This window comes from Podarcis cretensis (assembly GCF_951804945.1).
Source record: "Podarcis cretensis genome assembly, chromosome: 1".
NCBI classification, from domain to species: Eukaryota; Metazoa; Chordata; class Lepidosauria; order Squamata; family Lacertidae; genus Podarcis; species Podarcis cretensis.
This window is the reverse complement of record NC_137170.1, coordinates 53754924-53765057: the sequence shown is the minus strand read 5'-3', so window position 1 is coordinate 53765057 and position 10134 is coordinate 53754924. Positions and strand designations below refer to the sequence as shown.

The 10134-nt window shown below is 39.6% G+C and overlaps 1 long non-coding RNA gene across 1 annotated transcript in view; it reads right to left on the bottom strand.

Annotated features, from left to right (window-relative positions):
* Positions 1-2436, bottom strand: part of LOC307211403 — a 30409-nt gene extending 27973 nt beyond the window's left edge. The window contains exon 1 of the long non-coding RNA XR_013836421.1: positions 2389-2436. This is a non-coding gene — a long non-coding RNA (uncharacterized lncRNA). The remainder of the gene's footprint in view (positions 1-2388) is intronic.
* Positions 2437-10134: the final 7698 nt, after the last annotated feature.

Below are 10134 nucleotides of genomic sequence, written 5' to 3'. Positions count from 1 at the left end.
TCCTGCAAATTATACATAATGGCATTGTTTTTTAAATTGCTTTGACATTTCCTTTGCATTGTAATGGCTTTCTTCAGGGTTGAGTAGAAGAACTCGTGCATGCAGCCATCAAAGCAGGATTTAGCCCACCCACCAGCTGCTGCTGGATCGGTTAAATCGTGCTTTCTGCAGGGCTGAGGTGCATCAGTAAGAATGGTTATGACAAAAATACAACAGGATTTACAAAAGAGTAGACAGCAAGGCAAATAAGAAACCACTGTTAGCAGAAGCAGAACTGAAATGGAATGAAACAGCGCTGATTATGGTGAATATAGGTCAGAATGGAAATTGCTGCTTTTGTATATCCCCAGTGGCAGCTAGGGATGGATGGGCCCATTACAGTCCCAATTCTACATGGGGACAGTGCTAAGTAAGTCTCATCTCATTTCCATGCAGGTTTTGAAGAGAAAATCCTTCAAATTCTGCATGGAAATGAATTAAACAGCAATACTTCTGAGGTAGTCCAAGTTCTGCAGTCCCAGCACTGTGCTCTATTCTACCTCTTTTACTGTAGTCCAAAAAGAGCTGGACACCCAAGATTGGAAAACGCTTGACTACAGCTAGTCCTTCCTGGGAATGACAGCACCTGATGACATTTGGGGGGCAGCAGCTGTCCCCAGCTCCAGACTGTGAGCATCTGGGTGACTCCTAGAGCTTTGTGAAACATTTTGTTGTTGTGCATTAAATGGATAAAGGAAACACACTAGCCCTCCAACCACCTCATAGTGTGATCTGCAGGATTGCAGATTCTAAAGTGGACTATACAGTGGGCTCATGACTCAGTCCAGTTCTTGATCTGCCAGGCGTGAACTGGGTGAGTCCACTTTGAAATCCGAGTTCTGTGGATTCCTCCTCCTGCATCCCTTATGGCAGCGGATCTAGGAGCCGTTCCCATGCAGAGATACATGGTGCCTAAACTAGCCTGTTGTCCTCTGGTGGGGTGGAGAATACTGTCCTACAAGATTCAGTTGCTAGGTTGGCCAGCTTCTGTACATTAAATAGGGGTGAGCATGGCTCTGTTTGTTTTTCAGTGGGAACTCAATGGAACTCAGTTCCAGCACCTCTCAGATGGGCACCATTGCCATTCTGAGAGAACAAGGGAGGCATTCATAGTGAGTTCTGGCACCTCTTTTTCTAGAAAAATAGCAAAGGGGGGTGAGGCAGCAAAATGTATTTGGCTGTTCCTGGCAATAGAATCATTGAACTGGGAGCACAGGCTCCACTTGCAAAGATTCCAGGCCTCTCCTGGAAAAGAATTTGAAAGAACAAAGTTCTCTTATTTTCAGTAAGGGAGCTGTGATATAGGCATTGACTTCACAAAATTACTAGTGTCTGTCAGGAACGGTTTGTCTGCAGGGACCCATAGGACGGCTCACACCACCATGGTGTTGCTTTATCACATTTTCTTTTAAACACAACTGGAGTAAACACTTTGCCTGCATCCTTAAATATATATATATATACATCAATGCCTGCTTTTTGCCATATTAGCTTCTTTCATTTTCAAGTTGATAGGCCACTTTGTTCTTTTCCCTGCTGTCCAGAGGCCCTAGAAGATTTCATCTAACACAACATTTCAAGCACTTTCACAGACCTTGGAGTTAGCCTGTCTCTCTCTCCCCCCCCCCCACCTCCTTCTCCACACCACAGCCAGACATAGAAAGCAATTTGCCAACGGAGAAATGTATAACCCTGATGCGAGAGAGGAAGATTGGTATGGGCTGTCTTCCCCCCTCCCCCCCATGCCTTAAGATGCTTCTCTGCACATATGAGCATCACCAACATAATAAGCATAAAAAGCTCAGTTGGAATTGAACGCCAGGCAGTAATGTATTAATTAAGATCATTGTTATATTTCTTGGATTAGAATATCCTCCCTACCCTGCCCTGGATAACCATATGAATAGTTATTTTTTCATATTCTGCAATTTATTTATTTATTTATTTATTTTGCAAAGGATGCATTATGCAAGGGAAACCAGATTGCCTGAAAGAGCTTATAAAGTGAATTTTCCCCTCAGAGAAAACTGCCAACATTCCTTGCAAGGAACAAGTGATGCAGAAGAAACCCAGAGCTTACTAAGAGAAAGGACACTCCTCTTTACCTCTTCATTTGGCTTTGCTTAATGTGAGTTTGCTGTCATTTTTAATCCACTGGGAATGGGGGAATCCAACAGAAATAAAACTTCTCATTTAAACTTTTCCATAGTTAAGGTTCTACTCTCATCAGTTTAATAGCTGAATCAAAATAGCTGGGCAACTAATATACATCCAAGCTACAAAAGTAGCTGCTAGCATTCAAAGAACCCTTTATAGAATCCTGAAATGTTTTCTGAGGACAGTACTTACCCAGAAAGCAACCCAAAACCTCTCCAATCTCAGGAAATAGCAGTTGTCAACAAACTTGAATATTGCCATCCAAAAAGGCCCTAAAAATAATACCTCAAAACCCAAAGGAAATTACTTAGCCTGGTACAGAATGACCTGTCAACCAAGCAATATAGTTGAATGTTTATTATGATGCACTTCTCTTGTGATGGCTGAAGGAAAATGCCAGGGGGGCGGAAATCTGCAGAGCTGGTTTAGTAGGCAAAATAGATAGCATACTCTGAATATGCTTATCTAGATCATGATAATGAGGTGACTGCAGAATAATCGCTTGAAACACATCCACATTTACCATTTACCCTTCACTTTCTAGGCACAAGTCCACGCTTTAAAGTGCTGCGTTTGAGTGCTTTTCTTTTTTTCTTTTTTTAACCTGGCAATTTCCCTGCAAAATCTCACTCTTTAATGCTGAATTGGAACAAACAGCAATTCAGTGGGTTTTGGGGGGAGAAAGCACTATGGCAAAATATTTTTTTTAAAAAAGTACTCAGATACAGTGCTTTAAAATGTGGCCAGTGCCCAAAAACATGGCACAAAAGGAAGTCTGGATGAGCCCTTAATCATGTTGTAGCAGATGTGCAAGTCTCAGAGCAGGAAGTATTACAGCATCAATGATTGAAGAAGGTAGCCTACCTACTGGGATGTGATGAGAGAGGAATACATCTGTCAATTTTGTTTTCTCTCAGTTCCTTATTTTTCCTTTCTTAAGTTTAGTTCTCAAATTTTGTTTTAAAAAGTGAAACTTCATCAGCATCTTAGTGCAATTTTCTTCAAATACACACATTTTTCAATGCAATTTTTCCTAATGTACACATTTTTGGAAAGCAATTTCCCATAATATAATGCACATTTGTAATTTTTTTTACTAATATATGCATTTTATGCACATTTTGTTTATATGTGTGTGTGTGTATGTGTGTATGTATGTACTGTATATGCACTTTTGTACTTGATATTTGTCTGGAGAACTGCATTGCAAAATTTGAAGAAGTGCAAATTCCAAAGGATGGCTGAGTTTCCGTTAAGTAGGGTTGTCTTTAAATGAAAATAGAATTGAATTCCTCTTCCATCCCTAGATGTGTCTAGCACATAATAAATGTCAATTTTTGCTGTTAGGTTCCCTTAGCCCAAAGTTTGGAGACTGTTGTTCAAGAGCAGGTGAAAACAAGCATGCTCCCTCTTCCATGTGACAGCTCTTGAGATATTTGAAGATGGCTATCACATCTCCTCTTTTCAAGGCAAAACATACCCAGCTCCTTCAACTGTTTCTCATAAGGTTTGGTTTCCAGACCCTCGATCATCTTGGTTGCCCTCCTCTGCACACATCCCAGCTTGTCAAAATCCTTCTTAAATGGCAGTACACTAGCAATTCCTTCATCAATTTTTGGTGGCTGATGGTGGAGCTGATAAAATGTTGTATCTGATACTATTTTGTCTTTCCAAGCAAACCAGAATGCCGTGAAGATTCAACTCACCTTTGGATGACCTGCTTATTGAGCATCCATCCTGATTTGGTTTCCCAAAGCTTAAGCAGAGGTTAGACTATATTTAGACTATATCCAGACTTTATTAAGCATCCATTCTGATTTGCTTGTGGCAAGGTTATAATAGAATGAGCTTTCTTCCACATTTGCTTGCATGGTGTTTGCATGACTTCGTATTAATTGTTCAGTCATCCCATACTTTTCAGTGTGTTTGTTCACCACTTTCCTAACTGCAAAATGTCTGTTTCCTCCCGTTAAGAGGATTTGTTTTGCCAAGACAGTGGAGTACTTTAACCCACTTTAATTACACGAACCTAAAGTTCCAGTATCTGCTTGAATCCCTCTCACAAAACACGGGCAGTCAAGAGACTTAAAAAAAAAATAAAAAATCATCCATGCTGCCTTTCTGAGTTATAAATAATTCTGTTAGTGCTCTTATAATTTTTTAATGATGAAAAAATTCTCTTTGCCAGCTCCCATATTTTCCAGCATGTTGAGCTGCTTGTATATTTTGCCACTCTACTAAACTTGTTTTCAGTCCCATTAGGATAAATAAAGGGCTTTCTGCATCTGGCCTCTTCGTGTCTCTGAGTATGTTCTGTCAAATGAAATGCGTTTGATAATCCAATTCCAAGAGGAACTATTCCAATAGGCCCCTCTGTTTTAACAGAGGACACAGAAGAGCAACAGCAACACAATTGTATCCACATCTCCTCACGAACAAAATCCCAATGAGGTCAATGAGACTTATTCTGAGGTAATTTTGTATAGGATTGTTGACTATGAGGTCAGAGATCTTTAAAAAAAGAAGCACAATCAATGATAGGCCACCATGAAAATATTTTCAGAAGGGAAAATAAAATATGCGAGAGGAATAATTTAATTTTAATAGTTTCACAAGCTTCTCTTCTGCTGAGCCGAAAGGTTTTATTTGCCCTAGTTAATTTTAAAATCTCTCACAAACTGCAGGAAATCCCCAGAGACATTGCATCAAAAGAAACTAGAAAAGAACCCAACAGAGGTCAAATTCAAATACAGACCAAACAAGAAGGAAATTGTCCTCTGTATGTAATCCAGGGCAATTTCCACCAGGGTTTATGTGAGGCATTTAAGTAAACGAATTTCATATAGTTCCAGGCCTGATAGACCAAAATAAAAACTGACAAATTGCTAGCTCCAGATGGTGCCCACCTGTGAGTTCTCAAAGAACTCAAATGTGAAACTGTTGATCTTCCAACAAAAATATATAATTTGTCCCTCAGATCAGCCTCTGTACCTGAGTACTGGAAAGTGCCCAATGTACCAGCAATTGTAAAAAAAAGGGGGGATCTAGGGGCGATCCTGCTAATTATAGGCTGGTTAGCTAAACATCTGCCCCAGGAAACTGCATTATTAAAATAGCCAAGCATATTCAGAGGCAAAAATGGATAGAACCAAAGGCAAAAGAAGTCTGAGCAACAAATGTGATTTTTTACCTTTGTGCAATTAGCTACATTACAATTACACAAAAGCCAGAGGATTCACATACACACATCACTATGCTGTGAGGGAAATACCTACCCAACATTCATTGCTGGCCGATTCCCTGTACTCAACATAACCAATGGTTGAGGCCAGTCTTGATCAATCAAACCCTAGTTTTACTTCCCACTCAAGTATGGAAAGGTACAATAAACCACCAACATGGAAAGCTGGTTTAACACACACACACACACACACACACACACACACACACAGGCTGAACCCCAGGGGAGACCTTTTATACTTGTTCAACAGAACTATAGGGCATTAGCCCTGCAGGCAAGATGTGGGGAGTTTCTCATCAATCCACAGCTGCCATCTCTCTTCTTCAAGGGCACTCATCTCACTACAAGCTGTAAATCTCCACTTTCTAGGAACCAGAGCTTATCTACTCATACACACAGGGCCGGATTTAGGTTTGATGAGGCCCTAAGCCACTGAAGGTAATGGGACCCTTTATATGACAAGATGTCCTTTGTCAACAACAAATTGTTGCTGTTTTTTTGTGTTGAATATATGCTATATAGTAATTTATGGGCACCCTATATATAGAAATGAGCAAACCAGTGATATTTTAGGGAGCAGGCTAGCAGGCGGGGCCCATTACTCACAATAGGAGCCTATGCAACACAAAACATTGTTGCCGTATGTAGGTTTTATTTTATTTGGTTTTTTTATCTTATATTTTGGAAATGTACATCCAGTTTTTTTCCTTTAATTTTTTTGGGGGCCCCCAAGAGAGTGGGGCCCTAAGCTATAGCTTGTTTAACTTATACAGTGGTACCTCGGGTTGAGTACTTAATTCATTCCGGATGTCCGTTCTTAACCTAAAACTGTTCTTAACCTGAAGCACCACTTTAGCTAATGGGGCCTCCTGCTGCTGCTGCACCGCCGGAGCACGATTTCTGTTCTCATCCTGAAGCAAAGTTCTTAACCCGAGGTAATATTTCTGGGTTAGATGAGTCTGTAACCTGAAGCATATGTAACCTGAAGCGTATGTAACCCGAGGTACCACTGTACATAAATCTGTTACTGCATACACACACATCTCTGCATTCTCCTTCCTGGTCAACAAGAAGCAGGATCACAGTTCAAGAGCACATTCCAGTTTGGCCAAAGCCCTTGAGGAGAACACAGAAGGGGGCTGCTCATGGTCATGGCCTGGAGGTGAGAGAGTCTGGAGGATGAGACAGAAAGGTCTGGAGGCCTGAAGTTTCTCACCTCTAATGTAGGTCTCTTGTAGCAGAACTAGGGTGGGCTCAAGCCCTGACAACTGGATATAAAAGCAATACATGACCACCCCTGGCTTTCTCGTCTTGTCTTTTTGCTGCAGCCTACTTCAGATGGCTGATGCCCATTGGAAGCCTCTTCCCTGATGGTTTCAACAAGGGCAACACCAAGACCAAGGAGGAGGAAGCTGCAGGCAGTCTCGCCTCTGGGACTGGTTGTAAACAAGAAGGCAGACAGGTGAGGGCTGAGGGCAGGTAAAGTTAGTGAGGCAGTGCCCCATTCACCCTCATGGACTAGCCTCTACTGGCCATACAAGATAAGGTCTGTTCATTTCTCTTCAAGAATCAATTTTCATAACTTAAAACGTGCCATCTGGCAACCAGGATATGACCTTCTATAGGAGTTAGAAGGATCTCTGGGAATCAACAACGGGCTCATTAGGTTAATTTAAACTAGTCCAAGAACAGATGGGAGTGTCAAGTGCCATCAGGACATGTTATCAGCTGTTTGTCTGAATAACATAAAAGGATATTACTCAGGGGCCCTAAAAAAAGACGGTGAAGTCAAGGAGACAACCAGCAGGAAATTAAAATGGGTTCCTTGCGGGAACTATGGGTTGCACTTGAGAGGTGATGCAAATTAATAATTAAGAACTTCCAGGAAGGAAGGATAATCTAAAAAATAATAACTCCTGGCTGACTTTCTAACTCTTTTATATTTTGTAATATAATTACAAGGTATGCCTTTCTTGTGGTTAAGATCTTGGTCTTTAAAAGAAAAGAAAAGAAGTCTCTCCCCCCCCCCATGCGCCTCAGCTCTAGAAACTGAGATATTTCTTTTCCTATTTGTGCTAGTCTTTCTGTCCCCACATGAACCAGTGCTTTATTTATTTATACAACTTATACCCCTCTTTTCTGTATAACAAAAACTCAAAGTGGCTTAAAAAAAAGAACAATGACAAGAGGCATAAAACACAATACAAAACAGTTCAAATTACAGAAATCTCATACCAGAATATTCAAAATTAAGTCTCATTGAATTCAGAGGAGCTTACTCCCAGGTAACTTTGAATTTTATACCTACTACGTCCAAGATAACCTTTTCATATTGGGCTATTTGTGTCAGAATTGGCATATTGAAGAGAATTGTCTGGAGAGCATACTCAGTTCCCCCAGGGCACTGGTTAAACAAGCACATCCTTACAGCATGTGTATATGCATTTAAAATATTCATATTCTTCCTACCAACCAAGATTTCTCAAGTAGCTTAAAATATATAAATGTACAATAAAGAACACAATTAAATAAATTTAAACACCAAGTATATTAGAAACAATTCAGCTTCAACTGTCAGCTTAAATAATAAATATTCATTAAGTTTATACACCGCCCTCCATCCAAAGATCTTAGGGTGGTTCACACGATAAATAAAAACAGAAGCAGTTTAAGCCCCAAATAACTGAGTAAACAATAATATTTTAAACTGGCTTTGAAAATTTGTAAGAGAAAGTGACAGGCAGATGTGGAGAAGGAGCCCCAAAGATGAGATACCACCACAAGGAAGGCCCTGTCATTTCACAGGTTGGATGCTTCCAAAGCCAGGCCTCCAATGAAGCTCTGAAGAACCAGCCTATTTCATATGGGAGTGTCTTTTTTTTATATATATAAATTTTTATTGAAGATTTTTTTTTAAACAAAAACAAAACAGAAAGAAAAAAAAACAATTAACATCTTGTAATAACCATATTTTCTTCACTTTTTGGACTTCCTCACATCTCTCGCTCCTGCGTTCCAAAATTATACAGTTTTAATCAGCAATTTATCACCTTGTTTCCATTCTTATTCTATAGATTACCAATGTTATGTCCCTAACTTTAAATACTTTTAGCTAAATCTTAATTACCCAATTTAAACATAATAATTATTCAAAATTTATTTTTCTCTTTAAGTTCACTTATTCTCATATTCTTTTCAACTAACTTAATGGAGCCATGTTATTTTCAATCTCGCATCCTTCTTAGCACTCATGTAATTTACATTGTTTTTGTAAATAGCCCTTAAATTTCTTCCAATCCTCTTCCACTGCTTCCTCTCCCAGGTCTCGAAATCTGCCAGTCATTTCTGCTAACTCCATATAGTCCATCAGTTGCATCTGCCATTCTTCCAGCATGGGCAAATCTTGAGTTTTCCAATGTTTGGCGACAAGTATCCTTGCTGCTGTTGTAGCATACATGAAAAATGTTCGGTCCTTCTTTAACACCCTCTGGCCAACAATGCCCAAAAGGAAGGCCTCTGGTTTCTTAGGGAAGGTATACTTAAATACCTTTTTCAGCTCATTATATATCATTTCCCAGAATGCCTTAACCCTAGGGCAAGTCCACCAGAGGTGAAAGAACGTTCCTTCAGTTTCCTTACATTTCCAACACTTATTATCAGGCAGATAGTATATTTTTGCAAGCTTGACTGGGGTCATGTACCACCTATATATCATTTTCATAATATTTTCTTTCAAGGCATTACATGCCGTAAATTGCATACCAGTAGTCCATAACTTTTCCCAGTCAGCAAACATAATATTATACCCAATGTCCTGTGCCCATTTTATCATAGCTGATTTAACCGTTTCGTCCTGTGTGTTCCATTTTAACAGCAAGTTATACATTCTTGAAAGTACCTTAGTCTTAGGTTCTAACAATTCTGTTTCCAACTTCGATTTTTCCACCTGGAAACCTAGCTTTTTGTCCAATTTAAAAACCTCTTTAATCTGAGCATAATGTAGCCAGTCTCGCACTTTATCTTTTAGTTTCTCAAAACTCTGTAACCTCCAATTGTCTCCATCTTTTTCTAGTATCTTCCCAATATCTCGGCCATTTGACCTCCATATTGGGTCTTTTCAGAGCCTTGGCTTCCATAGGTGACAGCCACCTTGGGGTCTTATTTTCCAATAAGTCTTTGTATTTTGTCCAGACATTAAACACTGCTTTCCTAACAATATGGTTCTTAAAGGTCTTGTGAATTTTAACCTTGTCGTACCAGAGATATGCATGCCATCCGAAAGCATTGTTAAAACCTTCCAAATCTAAAACATCAGTGTTTCCAAGAAGCAGCCAATCTTTTAACCAGCAGAAAGCTGCTGATTCATAGTACAGTCTGGCAGGGCAAACCCCCCTCTTTCTTTAGCATCAGTTAGTATTTTAAACTTAATTCTGGGCTTTTGGCCCTGCCAGACAAATTTCGAAATATCTCTTTGCCACCTCCCAAAACACTCCATTTTATCCACAATCTGTAGAGTCTGAAACAAAAACAGCATCTTTGGCAATACATTCATCTTTATAACAGCAATACGGCCCAACAAGGAAAGTTTCAATCTTGACCAACTTTCAAAATCCCTTTTAATTTCTGACCAACACTTTTCATAGTTATCCTTAAATAAACTCAGGTTCTTTGCTGTTATGTTTACCCCTAGGTATTTA